The sequence below is a fragment of the Equus asinus genome, chromosome 10 (genome assembly GCF_041296235.1).
Source record: "Equus asinus isolate D_3611 breed Donkey chromosome 10, EquAss-T2T_v2, whole genome shotgun sequence".
Lineage (NCBI taxonomy): Eukaryota > Metazoa > Chordata > Mammalia > Perissodactyla > Equidae > Equus > Equus asinus.
In genome coordinates this window covers 67742818-67757691 of record NC_091799.1, presented here as the reverse complement: position 1 = coordinate 67757691, position 14874 = coordinate 67742818, and the positions used below count along the sequence as shown (strand labels likewise).

The 14874-nt window shown below is 40.5% G+C and overlaps 1 protein-coding gene across 8 annotated transcripts in view; it reads right to left on the bottom strand.

Annotated features, from left to right (window-relative positions):
• SLC38A9 (solute carrier family 38 member 9) overlaps positions 1-8640 on the bottom strand; it is a 105948-nt gene extending 97308 nt beyond the window's left edge. For 2 of the 8 annotated variants that reach the window (XM_044771678.2, XM_070519651.1), the window contains exon 1: positions 8418-8491. The gene's annotated coding sequence lies outside the window, so the exon portion shown is untranslated. Of the gene's footprint in view, positions 1-8417 lie in introns of all 8 variants that reach the window. The other 6 variants (XR_001401176.3, XR_011506472.1, XM_044771697.2 and 3 more) reach the window with 6 other exon arrangements.
• Between the last annotated feature and the right edge of the window lie 6234 nt (positions 8641-14874).

The window sequence follows — 14874 nt, the reverse complement described above, 5'->3', positions numbered from 1 at the left end:
GAAAGCATTTGACAAGATCCAACAGCCATTTATGACAAAAACTCTGAACAAAATGGGGATAGAAGGAAATTACCTCAACATAATAAAGGCCATATATGACAAACCCACAGCTAACATCATACTCAATGGGCAAAAACTGAATGCCATACCCCTGAAAAGAGGAACGAGACAAGGATGCCCTCTATCACCACTCTTATTCAACATAGTACTGGAGATTTTGGCCAGAGCAATTAGGCAAGAGAAAGGAATAAAAGGAATCCAAATGAGGAAGGAAGAAGTGAAACTCTGACTGTTTGCAGACGACATGATCTTATATATAGAAAACCCCAAAGAATCCAATGGAAAACTTTTAGAAATAATCAATAACTACAGCAAAGTTGCAGGATATAAAATAATCTTACATAAATCAGTAGCATTTCTATACACTAATAATGAACTAAGAGAAAAAGAACTCAAGAACACAATACCATTCACAATTGCAACAAAAAGAATAAAATACCTTGGGATGAATTTAACTAAGGAACTGAAGGACCTATACAATGAAAACTACAAGGATTTCCTAAAAGAAATGGATGAGGACATAAAGAGATGGCAAGACATTCCATGTACATGGATCAGAAGAATAAACATAGTTAAAATGTCCATTCTACCTAAAGCAATCTACAGATTCAACGCAATCCCAATCAGAATCCCAATGACATTCTTTACAGAAATAGAACAAAGAATCCTAAAATTTATACGGGGCAACAAAAGAACCCGAATTGCTAAAGCAATCCTGAGAAAAAAGAATAAAGCTGCAGGCATCACAATCCCTGACTTCAAAACATACTACAAAGCTACAGTAATCAAAACAGCATGGTATTGGTACAAAAACAGGTGCACATCAATGGAACAGAATTGAAAGCCCAGAAATAAAACCACACATCTATGGACAACTAATCTTCGACAAAGGAGCTGAGGGCATACAATGGAGAAAAGAAAGTCTTTTCAACAAATGGTGCTGGGAAAACTGGAAAGCCACATGTAAAAGAATGAAAATTGACCATTCTTTTTCACCATTCACAAAAAATAAACTCTAAATGGATCAAAGACCTAAAGGTAAGACCTGAAAGCATAAGGCTTCTAGAAGAAAATGTAAGCAGTACACTCTTTGACATCAGTATTAAAAGGATCTTTTCAGACATCATGTCTTCTCAAACAAGGGAAACAATAGAAAGAATACACAAATGGGACCTCCTCAAACTAAAGAGCTTCTTCAAGGCAAGGGAAGACAGGATTGAAACAAAAAAACAACCCACTAATTGGGAAAAAATATTTGCAAGTCATACATCCGACAAAGGGTTAATCTCCATAATATATAAAGAACTCACACAACTCAACAACAAAAAATCAAACAACCTGATCAACAAATGGGCAGGAGACATGAACAGACATTTCTCCAAAGAAGGTATAAGGATGGCCAATAGGCACATGAAGAGATGTTCATCATCACTGATCATCAGGGAAATGCAAATCAAAACCACACTAAGATATCACCTTATACCCATTAGAATGGCAAAAATAACCAAAACAAAAAGTAACAAGTGTTGGACAGCTTGTAAAGAAAAAGGATCCCTCATACACTGCTGGTGGGAGTGCAAACTGGTGCAGCCACTATGGAAAACAGTATGGAGATTTCTCAAAAAATTAAAAATAGAAATACCACATGACCCAGCCATCCCACTGCTGGGTATCTATCCAAAGAACTTGAAATCAGCAATTCCAAAAGTCCCACACACCCCTATGTTCATTGCAGCATTATTTACAAAAGCTAAGATGTGGAAGCAACCTAAGTGCCCATCAACTGATGATTGGATAAAGAAGATATGGTATATATATACAATGGAATATTACTCAGCCATAAGAAAGAATAAAATCATCCCATTCACAACAATATGGATGGACCTTGAGGGAACTATGTTAAGTGAAATAAGCCAGACAGAGAAGGACAATCTCTGTATGACTCCACTCATGTGAGGAATTTAAACATGTGGACAAAGAGATCAGATTAGTGGCTACCAGGGGAAAGGAGGATTGGAGTGTGGGAACAAAGGGTGAAGGGGTGCACCTACAACACGAGAGACAAACAATAATGTACAACTGAAATTTCACAAGATTGTAAACTATCATAAACTCAATTAAAAAAATATATTGTAGAGAAGTTATTAGCTTTACAGAATTTTAAAAACATTCTCTCAATTTGGAAATTAAATAATTTAGAAATTGAAAAACTGATTGTCAGGAAGCTAGTATCCTTTCATCAAAAAGAATAAGAAAAAATTTGGGAGAGGGGCTGGCCCAGTGGCACAGCAGTTATGTTCACACATTCTGCTTCAACGGCCTGGTTTGCTGGTTCGGACCCTGGGTGCAAACCTAGGCGCTGCTCATCAAGCCACGCCGTGGCAGGCGTCCCACATATAAAGTAGGAGAAGATGGGCATGGATGTTAGCTCAGGGCCAGGCTTCCTCAGCAAAAAGAGGAGGATTGGTGGCAATGATAGCTCAGGGCTAATCTTCCTCAAAACAAAACAAAACAAACAAAACATGGGAGAAATTTATTCAAGAAAATGTAAAGCACATAAAAAATTTTTCTTAAATCTATAAATTCATATGTGTAATTATTTAGAACCATGTTAAGCACTACTAAACTCTATATAGGAGTTTTCTATTATTATTTGTGAACTTAATAAAACTAAGCTTAATGAAATGAGCTTAACGAAACCTTTACACTGTAGAAGGAAAAAGTCATGAATAAAACTACTAAGAAATGCTATAGAAAAATTTTAATATTGGTAAGTAGGCAGAAGTTTATTGCTCCTAAATCTCCAAAAACTGATAAAACCATCTGCAGAAAGTAGTACTGCCTCGGTATTCATTTGTTTGAAATATACACAATGGTTAATTTGGAGTATGGCCTATTCTGGTTCTGCTAAATAGAGTGTTTTGGTTGATAGCTCATGTGTAAGACTGCCTGGATTTGAATCTTTGTTCTATTTACCGTATGACTTCAGGCAACTCATTCAAATTCCCTAAGACACACTCGTTGAGGTGGGGGGTGGGAGGGGGAATGATAAAAGTACTAGTCTTACAGGGTTTGAGATTTAAATGAGATAATGCACATAACATCCCTGGCCCATGGTGAGTGCTCCATAAACACAGCTATCATTTTTATTAGGAATTCGGCTCTTTAAAAGTAACTAGCAAAATTATATCTTGGCTTAACTCAATGACCTGAATAAAACCAGCTGACATATCTACATGTCTCTAGCATTAAGTGAGTAAACTCACTGAGGTAAGAACGATAAAGAAGTTGAGCTTCACTGAATTATTGAACTGTCACAAACAGAACAGATCTAAAGGGAAAGAAGTCATTTCTGAAGAAAACTGGGTGTCACTTTAGAGAAAAATTCAGAGAAAAAGACAAGTCAACAGAAAGGCAGTGGGAGATGGAACTGACATTTACTTATTGAATGTCTACTACTGGCCTAACGTTTTACAGGTTGTTTAATTGCAACTAATCCTTAGAATTTGGGAAATAAGTATTACCTTCAAAAACAAATAAGGAAATTGAAGCTCAGAAGTAATTTGTCCCAAATCACAGCTAATAAAGCCACAGCTGGGACTGAAACCAGGTCACTTTGATCCCAAATGCTATTTCCACTACACAGTCATCCCTCAGGATCTGTGAGGGATTGGTTCCAGGACCCCTCCTATACCAAAATCCATGCATGCTCAAGTCCCTTATATAAAATGGTATAGTAATTGCATATAACCTATGCAATCCTCTCCTATACTTTAAATGATCTTTACCTATAATATTGAATACAATGTAAATGATATGTAAATAGTTGTTATACGGTACTGTTTAGGGAATAACGAGAAAAAAAAATTCTGTACACCTTCAGTACACAACCATCATAGGCCTTTCGGTCTGCATTTTGTTGAATCCACATATGCAGAACCCGCAGGTAAGAAAGGCCAGCTGGACTGTGATGTCTGCTTAAAAAGGAGATAGGCTATTTGGAAGACAAAAGAAGCATCTGAAAATCAGGTCTTGTCTAGATTTGTAAATAAAAGGGCAATAAGACCTAGAATGCCAATGGCCTTAAACTCTTTAAAATACAGCTAGGACTAGAAAGAGTGAAAATATGTGCCCAGGTATCTGGATTACAAATTTAACACAACACATGTTTTTCTTAAAGCAAACTAGCTTAGATGAATTTGTTTCTCCTGATGCAAACTTTTTTGGTATCAAGGCTAGATATTTCCTTAGCCAGCAACAATTCTTCCAATGGCAGCAAAACAGAGGAAACATCAATAGCCAAGTGAGAATAGGAAAAAAGATACGTGCTTAAACAATGGCAGAAATATACAGTTATACTTTCTTTTTAAGAATTTTTTTTCTCTAAGTATACTTTTTGGTGAGGAAGATGGGCCCTGAGCTAACATCTGCTGCCAATCTCCCTTCTTTTGTTCCCCAAAGTCCCAGTACACTGTTGTATGTGCTAGTTGTAGGTCATACTAGTTCTATCTATGTGGGATGCCGCCACAGCATGGCTTGATGAGCAGTGCATAGGTCTGCGTCCAGATTCGAACGGGCAAACCCTGGGCCAATGAAGCAGAGCACGTAAACTCAACCACTCGGCCACGGGGCCAGCCCCCAACTATACTTTCTGACTGACTTTGTTAACGAATACCTTCTGCAGTATTGGTTCTTAAACTAAACTGAGAATGTGGTTGAGTTTAGAAACAGAGGATTCTTTTAGCTCTTGGAGATTAATACTTTCACTAAAGATTGAATGTTGGGAAACCAGGAAAGAGGAAAATCTACAAAGCTCCTTAGATTTCAGTCAGTATCACCAAAAAGCGATAATCAAGGTTGGGGAAAATGTGAGGGATATTCAGGAATTGACATAAAGGTTCCAGTTTAATCACATACTGAGCAAATTTGTTCTGAGCAAATCTGAAATTTTGTGGCATTGTCAAACCAGCTATTTATTCCAAACAAGCAGAAAACTGATATTTCAATGATTTAAAATAAGTTGTGAATGAGATGGAAGTCCCTAGTGCATTTCAACTAAAGGTTTAATAATATTCAAGTAAATATGAATAATTATAAGGAAATTGGTAATTTTCAGTTGCCTCAGTCAATTAGCCTCAACTTCAAATTCCCCAAGAATGCTGTTTCAAAAGAAGTTTAATGCCTTTTGAAAGTCTTGATGAGCAGAACTATGAGATATTACAAAGTTCGACTAATTAGGTTGAGAGGTGAAAAGAGTTTCATAGCTAATATATCATAGATGATAACACAAAATAGTGCTATCAGTGATTAACTAAAATGTTAAATACTCCTATAGCATTAATTTTCAAAGACATAACACTGATATAGGAAGCTAAATATGCAAGATGATATAAACAGATATATTCACTTCTCAAATCTCACTCAATCATCCAAGCTTTAAAACAAAGTCTCTGGTGGAAGACTATTAATGTCAAAGCTAAGTCATTTAATAATGAGTCCCTAATCATTTACTTTAAGATTGATTTCAGTATGGGTCTAAACAGGAAAACAGCAGCTTACTGACTTGCTTGCTAGTGCCTGGCTGAAGGACTTATTTCCATAAAAAAGGACATAGAGAGCAACCAAAGAAAGCTTGTATGACATTATTTTTAAAAGGTATTGACTGTACCAGTATATCTCAAAGAATGTCAGCCCTTTCCACACTAGGCTCAGAAACTTCCTTTCGAGATTTTTTGCAAAAGCAAATCTACAGTATCTATGCCAAGATGCTAGCATCAATCTGCAATAGGACACACGAGCTTTTGCCTAAAGAAATGAATTATGGACTCCCCTGCATAAATGTATTTATATGTTCTTTTTCAGAGACTGAAAATTAGTAAAATCGAATACTTCTACATAGGGTAAAGTTTCAGATAGTCTATTTACATCCAGTTTACTAGGTCAGGGGTTGACAAATTTTGTTCTGTTAATGGCCAAATAATAAATATTTTAGGCTTTACCAACCACATGGTCTCTGCAACTACTCAACTCTGCCTTTGGCAGAAAAGACAATATATAAATGAGTGAGCATGGCTGTGTTCCAATGAAACTTTATAAAAAGTAAATAAACCTGGCAACAGGTCAAATTTGGTAAAAGTTACACATCTCTGTAGTATGCCAATATAAAAGCAAATGGATCCATACCATAAAAAAGGCAGCCTGATGAAAGCAGTTATGCTATGTCTGTTTTCTTCTCTATAAGTCGATAATTGCTGTAAGTCCAGTAAGAAACTTATCTAAACCTTTCTTATGAATCATTTAATGGTTGGCCAGTAGGAGCTATAAGGCTCCAATTCTGATGTGACAGTTGGAACATGCTTCCAACCGTATCAACAAATGCTTCAAAAAGTGTTAAATTTGACACTGCTGGTGGACAATGTAGTCTAAACCAGTTAAAACAATGCAATGGCACAGAAGAACCTCTCCTTCTACACTGGGAAGACAATGTTCTAAGTTGTGTTGACCTTAAACAAATAGGCAGTTATTTCTCCAGTAAAAATGGGTTTATCCAGGATCAGCAAGTAATTGCAATTTGGGCTTCACAACCATTGCTGGCCACTTGCAAGTCCACAGCAGCAAAAGTAGGAGAAACTTTTTTACAGAAGGGAAGAGGAAGCTAGGAGGGCTATTTTAAACAACAGGTCAAGGTATAGTGGCATTTCATTGCTTGAGCTTCTTCCCTGGTCAAGAAGATGAAGTCTTTCTTCTTGCTGTTGGGATTGGATATGAAGCAGGCTGTCAGAGCGTCCCCTTTTGGCCTCCTGACTCCATTTTAACAAGGTTCCTGTTTATTAATTTCCAGTTGTTTGGCAGTAAGAAAAAAAGAACACTGGCAAAGGACTGAAATTGTTGGGTTTTTTTTTAAGGAAGATTAGCCCTGAGCTAACATCTGCTGCCAATCCTCCTCTTTGGTGAGGAAGACTGGCCCTGAGCTAACATCGTGCCCATCTTCCTCTATTTTATATGTGGGACGCCTACGACAGCATGGAGTGCCAAGCCGTGACATGTCTGCACCCCAGATCCGAACCAGCGAACCCTGGGCCGCCGAAGCAGAACGTGTGCACTTAACCGCTGCGCCACCTGGCCAGCCGCAAGGACTGAAATTTAAGTGTATTACAAACTGAAGGCCTGGGAGAAAGTGTTAACCTCTTAATGATTTTTTTTTTTTTTTTACTTTTATGCCCATATCTCCTTTTTAAAAAATACTATAAATTATTATTTTAATTTGTAATTCAGGTTGATACATACTCTCATCCTCTTATGCTGTTAACTCTATTGCAAATATTTAGGGTATTATAAAATCACAACAGCATACTATTTTTATTGAGAGAAAAAAATCTAAGGCTAACTGTTCTCAGAGCTCTGGTGAGCATACATTGGGAAAGGAAAGGTGAACTTTATTTTCCTAGAGACAAAGAAAATATAGGTGACATCATAGTTTGCAACCGGTCTTCTATCTTAATATGAAGTTTGTAGTTGTTTGTGAGGCAAGGAGATTTTTCTTCAAGTTAAGACAGGGATTTCTTTGACTATGGAAAAGTTTAAAAGTTTTCCCCTCAGCAGTTGCCTGTTATCCTGCATGTCAGCATTAAAAGGAAAAAGGAAGGGAAATAGGTTCGAGTTTGCAGATCTCAGCAATAGATGAAGGCATTGCTTGGGAGTCATGAAAATTAAGTGGCCATTTACTGGTTGCCTGGTGTGAGCGAGCCAGCTTCTCCAACTCGGTGGACTTCAGTCCGCTCTCAAAGACGCCTTCTAGCTCCATCATTCTATTCAGCTAAGATGTCAAGCCACCTACTATCAAGATACTCGCTCTCACAATTGAGCCAGGGAAAAGCGCGGCAAGCACCTACCTGTCTGGGCCTCACCCCAACTGTGGTCCTAGCTCAAGGCACAAGGGGGTTTCCTCCCCCATCTCCCCTCCCTAGCTCTTCCCCACTCGGGATAGAGAAGGGCGCTCTCATTCCCGCAAGTCCCCCAATTCTCCTCTCAGCCGGGTGTTCATCTACCTTGACTCTACCTCTTCCCTAAGGCTCCACCGGACGCCGGCTCCCACTGCCTCTCGCATGGGAGTCCCTGACTTTCTCGCACCCGAAGCTTGTGAGGAGCGCGCGCCGCCCCTGCGGAGCGGTCTCCGCGGCCCCCGGCTTTGGCCTCACCGCTCCCGCAAGAAGACACTGTTGCGACGCGTTTCACCAAAGAACTTTCCGGGGTGACAGCTGGCTCGGCCACAAGCTCAGCTGTTCCCGCCGCTTCCCCTGGGTTCCCTCCGTCCCCTCCCGAAAGGTGAGTTTGCAAGACCGGAAAACGTGTTCTACCTGAGCAGGCCAAGCCCTCGAGCTCGGACAACCCGACAGGAACGCGGCGACCCCTTCCCAAATCCTCTCAACTTGCTGCAGCGGGGCTTCTCCCCTAGACAGGAAGAGGCAACAGCCCAGGCCGCGGGGGCCGGCGGGGGATGGAGTTCTGAGAGAGGTAAACCGGCCGGAGCCGTCAAAACTCCCGCCGCCACGGACTACAACTCCCAGAGGCCTCTGCGACAGCCAACACGCCCCTTGCCGCAGAGCCCAGCCCAGTGGCTTCGGGAGGAGGGCCGCCAAGGTGTCTTCTGGTCCGCCGTCTGACGTTCACGCCAGTGTCTGATCCGCGATCTCTTGCAGTCCTTACAGCCCCCGAGGCCCCATAAGAAAGGGCTGATGTGGCATTTTCGTCTAAGGGTCACCTCCATTATCTCTCTTCTCAGGCTTTCCAGGCTGGTGTTCTGTACGCTCGTCGCGTGCTTGAACCCTATGGACACCAAGAGAAGCTGGTTTGAAAAAATATTATTTAATTGGCATTCTCCCTCTCTTGTCTAGACACTTAGGTTTTTTTTTTTTTTTAATGTGTTGACAAATTAGTCTCTAGGCTAAAAGAGCGGCTTTGAGAGGATTTTAGCACCCCCTTCCCATCCCTAGCAGTTTCTCCCAAAGCCAGCCCAAATAAATATACAAAGTAAAATTAGTGTGCTTGTTATAAAAAGTCAGCTCAGTGTAAGTGTCCTGAGAAGCATGTGGCAACACCTAAGTCCTTCTTACATAGGAAGCCGGTGGCTGTGTTTTTTTTTTTTAACAAAACAACCAGAAAACAACAACAACATCTTGTAATGTGATGAAGAACCCATATTAAAGAATCCGAATTTAACAAAAAGCTAATATTGAATGACAAGCATTTTACATATAATGTCTCTTTAAATCTTTACCATATTGTAGAAGTGTATATTATCCCTATTTTACAGATAAGGAAACAGTCCTAGAGAATTTAAGTGACTTACTCAGGGCTAAACAACTGTTAAGTGGCAGAAGAGCTGGAATTCAAACTGAGGTCTTATGCCAAAGCCTGTGCTCTCAAACACCACCAAACATTGCCTCTGTTTTTGAGGGTTTTACAAATACAAGACAGGTGATGTAATTAATCTTGCCTTTAAGGCAGATAAAGAGTTATTTTGCTGATGGTGTCCTTATTCAAAAACTTCAACTGCTCTTTGGCCTGCCTTCGAATCAGCAGCACATTCTTTTGATTGCTTCAGTGATGGCGATTTTTTTTTCTTTCTTTGCATTCTAGGCTGAGAAAATAAGTTTAGGCAAGGCTGAGAAGCACAAAAGTAAATGGTATGGTGTGATATCAGCGAAAATGGCAGAGTAGGGAACTTGAAAACTGTCCCTCCATAAAAGCAGCAAATAAGCTGGCAAAACTGTCAGAATCAACTTTCTTTTTGGAACTCGGAATCTAATAAAAACCTTAAAACAGCCAGGGGAACGCTTAAGAAAAGATAGTTGAATTTTGGTAAAGAGATCTGTGATCATTTTCCGCTCTTCGGCTTGACAGTGGCCTTGAAGATGGCAGCCTACATTCCTGGTATAAGTTGCTAGTAACCAAGGGAGCAATATGGACCTTATTCTCAAGGAATTGTAATTGCGTGTTTTAACCTATCTAGTGGTTCCCTGAAGGGTTGGCTCAAGGTCTTGCCTTTGTCTCTCCTGTCTTGCAGCCTCCCTAGGGCTGAGGCAGCTTCCCAAGCAGTGTTTGTCAAAAGCATTTAAAGCAAATGTATTAGCTACTGCCACCAGGGCAAGGTATAACTGTCAGGGCCAGCAATAAACAGACAAAAAGTCCTAGAAAGGAAGAGGCTGGAGAAGCAGATACTTAGAGGAATAAGGGTTTTGAAAAGCTCCCTCTTATTCTGGGGAATCTAGAAGGCCACACGCATGTCCTGGTCTGGAGGTATGCTCAGAAAAGACCTGAGAAGATCCTAAGCTCTTACCTCTGGCTGACCTTCAGGCTCTGTGCAAGTGGGAAGTGAAGGCTAAGGCAGAGTTGTAAACTGTCTGGCTAAGCACTGAAGGAGTGCCCCAACACATAGCTAACTGGCAAGGACTGAGAGAGTTTCTTTGCATATTGGCTGTTTTTAAAATTTTTGCTTCCAGGCATTTAGTAAGGACATCTCTGTTAAATCACTATCTCAGGGGCTGGCCCGGTGGCGCAGTGGTTAAGTTTGCACTTTCTGCTTCTCGGCGGCCCGAGGTTCACCGGTTTGGATCCCAGGTGCAGACATGGCACCACTTGGCAAAAGCCATGCTGTGGTAGGCGTCCCACGTATAACGTAGAGGAAGATGGGCACGGATGTTAGCTCAGGGCCAGTCTTCCTCAGCAAAGAGAGGAGGATTGGCAGTAGTTAGCTCAGGGCTAATCTTCCTCAACAAAAAAAACAAATCACTATCTGACCTCTGAACTAATGGAACAGAGACTTCAGTGGCCACACAACAAAGAATACAAACTTTATAGAATTAGTAGACTGGTAGATTAGTCTAGAAGCTTGATCATATTCAAACTTGAGTTTTTAAATCACGCCTTTATAGGTGGTGTTCTGTACTTCCCATAACATCAGGAAACACACGCTTTCTGGAGATCTTTCATTTGTGATTTTTTTTTTTTAGGAAGGTCAGCCCTGAGCTAGCTACTGTCAATCCTCCTCTCTTTGCTGAGGAAGCCTGGCCCTGAGCTAACATCCATGCCCATCTTCCTCTACTTTATATGTGGGACGCCTACCACAACATGGCGTGCCAAGCAGTGCCATGTCTGCACCCAGGATCTGAACTGGTGAACCCCGGGCCCCCGAGAAGCGGAACATGCGAACTTAACCGCTGCACCACCGGGCCAGCCCCATCATTTGTGATTTTAAGGCTGGTTAGTGGACTCAAATATTGTCTCTCACAAAGTTTCCCTTCAGCTTTCCAACAGCCATTGATGATCAGTAGCCATTGACGATCAACTGTTAGATAAAGAGGTTCATGTCACCCTTAGTGTAAGTAATTTTTTTCTCAGTGCCCTTACTTTCTGTGTAGTAAGTAGTTAGGTCCAAACAAATTAATATGTGTTTATATCCTAATAACTTAGTAGCCATTTAAAAATATATACATAAATTGACAGAAAAATATTTTATTTCATTCTTAAGTAACCACAGTTGCTTACTAATGGGATGTGTATACCTGTTGGGCACTGCATACCTTCTCAAACCTTGAAATTAGATAGGATAACACTATCCTCACTTCTTGTTCCACATTGGATTTGCACAGTTCTTGCCTGAGATCATAGCAACTGCTGAAAACTTGACTTTGTAAAAATATGATTTTATCCAAAAGGATTAACTTGATCTTATATTGAAACTGTGAAATACCTCAAGCTGGTAGTTTGCATGGTGTCTGACAGGTGTCACTGGATTTCCTCAAAAATTTAAAATACTCTGCTGTGTTCCTTTGATATCCCTGTGGTACCCTCACAGTTGGGGAGCTGCAGGTCACTAGCCCTTATTTTCCTGGCCTACAGCAAGAATTGGCAAACTTTTTCTGTAAAGGGCCCAACAGTTAATATTTTAGACTTTGTGGTCATATGGTCTCTATCAACAACTACTCAATTCTGCCTGTATGATGTGAATGCAACCAACATATGAAAACAAATGTGGTGGCTGTATTCCAATTTGTTTGTGGAAATAGATGTTGGGCTAGATTTGTCCCCAGGACCATAGTTTCCTGACTTCTGGCCTACAGTGTACAAAGTAGAGATTTTCATTTATTAGCTGGAATTCTTCTAAGGAGAAGAATTTTCCCTTAACAATTTTGTTACCCCAAGGTAAGGTGTATTTGGAAATGCAGTATGTATAAACACTGCATCTTTCTTTTTACCAGTTTTCAAAATGCATTAGTTGCCTAGCGTCTTGCAAAGGTGACCAATGAGATTTTTTATTTTGAGGGTTTTTTTTTTGGTATCATTATGAACTCATGGAGTTAAAAAATATATTTGATGTGTTTCAATCCTTTGAAGATATATACATATATTTTTTAATTTGAAATAATTTCACGCTTACAAAAAAGTTGCAAAGATAGTGCAAAGAACTCTCATATACTCTTCACTCAGAGTTATCAGTTGTTAACATTTTACCATATTTGTTTTACCCTTCTCTCCTTTCCTCTCTCTTTCTCTCTGTCTTCTCGTTTTTTCTTTATCTCCACACACACATTTTTCCTAAATCATTTGAGATTAAGTTGCAATCAATATGCCTTTATATGTTCCTAAATATGCTCCTAAATTCTTCAGTGTATACTCCTAAGAAGAAGGATTTTAACAGTACGATGATAAAAATTAGAACTTTTTCTTTGTGTGTGTGAATGATTAGCCTTGAGCTAACATCCATGCCTATCTTCCTCTACTTTATATGTAGGACGCCTGCCACAGCATGGCTTGATAAGCAGTGTATAGGTATACACCCGGGATCCAAACCGACAAATCCCGGGCCGCGAAGCATGCGAACTTAACCACTGTGCCACCAGGCTAGCGCCTTAGAACATTTTTTTGTGATATAATGCTCTTATTTAATCTACAGACCTTACTCAAATTTCACCAATTGTCCCAATAATGTCCTTTATAGAATTTTTTTTTTCATCCAGAACCAGGATTGGCCATGCATTACATTTAGTCTTCATGTCTCTTTAGGTTCCTTTAATTTGGAATGGTTCCTTAAGCCTTTCTCTTTCATAACATTGACATTTCTGAAGAGTATAGGCCATTTAGTAGAATATCCCTCAATTTGAATTTACCCACTGTTTCCACATGATAAGAGTTAAGTTATGGGGTTGGCCCCGTGGCGCAGTGGTTAAGTTCGCACGTTCCACTTCTTGGCGGCCTGGGGTTCACTGGTTCGGATCCCAGGTGCAGACATGGCACCACATGGCACGCCATGCTGTGGTAGGCGTCCCACATATAAGGTGGAGGAAGATGGGCATGGATGTTAGCTCAGGGCCAGCCTTCCTCAGAAAAAAGAGGAGGATTGGCAGTAGTTAGCTCAGGGCTAATCTTCCTCAAAAAAAAAAAAAGAAAAAGAATTGAGTTATGCATTTTTGGCAGGAATAATACATAAGTATTGTAGTGTCTTTCTCACTTCATCACATCGGGAGGTACATGATGTTGACTGATGCTTAAGGTTCTACTACCAATTTCCAATGTGTGTGTGTTGTAGGGGGAGGGTGTTCTACACCACCAAGCAATTCTCAAACACCAGCTGGGTGTTCCACAATTTGACTCAATTCTGAGGCTATCCACCCAGAGATAGTGTCAGATCCACAGGTTAAGGGCACAGTCCTATAAGACTGCCCACATCTACCCCACTTCACATATGAGTTGCAACTCCAGGTTGTCAGCTGTGTCTCTGATCAACCAGCTGTAGATCAGAGGCTCCTATGCTCCCCTCCTTGGGTTCGATTAACTTGCTAGAATGGCTCAGAGAACTCAAGAAATATTTTCCTTACAGGATCACTGGTTTATTAGAAAAGGATATAACTCAGGAACATCCAGATGGAAGAGATGCATAGGGCAAGGTATGCAGAAAGGTGCACGAGGCTTCCATCTGCTCTTTGTGTGCACCACTCTCTCCACAGCTCCACATGTTCACCAACCTAGAAGCTCTCGGTACTCTGTCCTGTTGGAGTTTTAAGGAGGCTTCATTACATAGGAACGATTCATTAAATCATTGGCTGCTGGCTTTTTAACTCAACCTCCAGTCCCTCACCTCTCCCCAGAGGGTGGGGGAAGGAGGAACTGAAAGTTCCAACCTTCTAATCACATGGTTGTTCCACGGGCAACCAACCTCCATCCTTAGGTGTGGTCCAAAAGTCACCTCGTTAACACAAGACACCTTTATTATTCTCTTCGCTTAAGACATTCCAGTGGTTTTAGGAGCTCTGTGCCAGGCTTGAAGACCAAATATATATTTCTTGCTATAAATCACTATCACTGGTACATATTGGTCATCGTTAATAGCTAGTTTCCAGGTTCTTCAGTGAACCATGTTTCCAGTTTTCGTGGCTTTATATAGTCCCATCTCTTCAATCCTCCACTGGCTCTATGATTTTTCATAATCAATAGAATGTGGCAGATATGATACTGTGTTTCTTCTTATGCTAGGTCTGAAGAAGCATTGAAGCTTCTGACTTGGACTCTTGGAATGTTGTCTTTGGAATGTTTGTTCACTTGGAATGCTCACTCTGGAGGTAGGCAGTGGCCATAAGAAATCTGCTGAGACCTCCAACCTGTGAGGAAGCTCAAGTTATCCACTTGGAGAAAGAGAGATGCCTTGCCAGCACCCAACTGTTTCGGCTATCCCAGCCACCAGATATCTGCGTAAATAAGCCATCTTGAATATTTAACTGAATTGATATTGAGCCTTCAGATGAAATAAGTCCCAGA